This window comes from Nannospalax galili, unplaced genomic scaffold (genome assembly GCF_000622305.1).
Source record: "Nannospalax galili isolate Female #2095 unplaced genomic scaffold, S.galili_v1.0 scaffold2345, whole genome shotgun sequence".
Taxonomy (NCBI): Eukaryota; Metazoa; Chordata; class Mammalia; order Rodentia; family Spalacidae; genus Nannospalax; species Nannospalax galili.
Window position 1 is genome coordinate 93362 of NW_008352478.1, and position 2176 is coordinate 95537.

The following is a 2176-nucleotide window of genomic DNA, read 5'->3' on the forward strand; positions in this document are numbered from 1 at the left end:
GGATCTGCCTGTCTCTGCATCCTGAGTGTTGGGATTAAGGGTGTGTGCCACAATTTGTTTTATCTCTAACACAAAATTGTTTTATCTTTAAACACTTCTTGTCTCCAGCTTTGAATTCTTTTCATAAATATATTTAAACTATTTAAAGAATATATATTGATCATTCACTTTTCTGTTGCTGTGATAAAATACCATCACCAAGATGCCACTTCCAGAAGGAAGCACTTATCTGGCTTAAGGTTCTAGAGGGAGATTCCATAATGGCAGGAGAGGTGTGGCAGCCAGAGGGGCCTGAGTAGAAAGCTGAAGGAGCACACCTTTCAGCAGCCACAGGAGCAGAGAGGCAGACTAGAAGTGGGCATGGCTATGAACTCTCAAAGCCCGCCCCCAGCTATGTGCTTTGTCCAGGATGGTTGCACCTCCTAAAGGTTCCATGACCATCCCCAAGCAGTGCTGCAAAATGGTAACCAAGTTTCCACACATTGCAAACTATGGAGGACATTCTCATTCAAACCACTACAGATGCATATAGAGAAATAGAAAGTCATATTAACCAAGCATAAAAAAGCAGCACCAATTCCACCAATTTCAACACTATATTAGAAAAGAAGGAAAATCCCAACATTTTTAAACAAGACACAAAAGCCTGTGTCAACTGTGTAGGGGTGAGAAGGTATTTTAGACCAATCCATTAATCCAATAGTCAGTTAAATGAAATGTTTCCCAATCACTCCACAATTGCTCATCCCATGGCTGATAGAAGATGCACTTTGTTCTACTTTGAAACAGAACAAATCACTCCCATTGCACCTCTTTGTGACTTGTCAGCCTTTAAAAATATTGTTAAAAATTTCCCAAATGAGTCATACCTTTACCTCCTCAACACTTGAACGGACACACCTGTACTCTTGTGCTGTGCAAGTTCTGCTCATCATGACAATGGTTCATTGGCACAGCATGTAGCCCTTGGGGAGATCTAAGGCAAGTCTTTTCAGTAACAGGAAGAAGATGTCAGGTTGCTATCATGAGACTCAATCACAAAGACAAATGTGACATTTATTAAGATGAGTGAGGATACTAAAAATATTCCCATGAGAAAATAAGAAAAGTACTTTACAGACTGTAGGGTTGGATAAGTGGTTAAAAGTGCTAGCTGCACTGTCCAGACAACCATAAACCCACATAAAATCTTCAGGAAATGGCACACGTCCTTAAACTCAGCAACCTATGAGAAGTGGAAAGGGGAGACAGAATATCAGAATCTTGTGAACCAGATAGTCTGGTTTAGGCAGTAGCAAAAAAAGTCTCAAAATAAGAAAAAATTAGTGGCAACAGAAAATCCAACTTCTGAAGGATACCTCTTTCTTTCACACAGGTTACAGTGGCATGAGCAGCTGCACCTACACACATGCACTGGTACACAAACACACACTGCAATCTTAAAAATTCTTTATATACTGAAGAATGCCCTTCCACTCATTTTCCATAGTAATGAGCAATATATCTTTTTACAAAAAAATTAAGTATATAATAATAATGAACTTAGAAAATACTTTTGAATGTTTCTTTTTCTGATTCAGACTATTCACTGCAATAATAGGACAACACATAAAATGATAAGGCAATAGAATAACATAGTAAATGTGATAAGTTGTTTTATTAGCATATTCTTACAGATGGAATCATGGTAACTGAGGTGTTAAAATCACATGATTGTCATTTAAGGTTATGTTATGACTACCTAGAAGAGTTAAATCATTGTTATATATACACAAACACATAGTGTTAATGTTATAATTTATGAATATAAACAATAATCTGAAAATTGAAATAAAAAAGGGACACAGAGAGAAAATAATTTTTTTCAAAATAATATGAGATTGTGGTAATAATAAAGCTTTCTTTTTTCTGTCTTTTTGAGACAGGGTCTCCCGGTAGCCCCAGCTGTCCTGGAACTCACTATGTAGACCAGGCTGGCCTCAAACTCACAAAGATTCACCTTCCTCTGCCTTTCAAGTGCTGGGGCTACTAATAAAGCTTTTTATGAAATAAAAGTCAAACATAAACCATAAAATTAAATGAAAATATAAAAAATGTGCAAATGTCATGAGTGTGTCAGTACCTTGAAATTCCACACAATTGAAAAGAAGAAGAAAAGTAAAATTACAAGACTGAA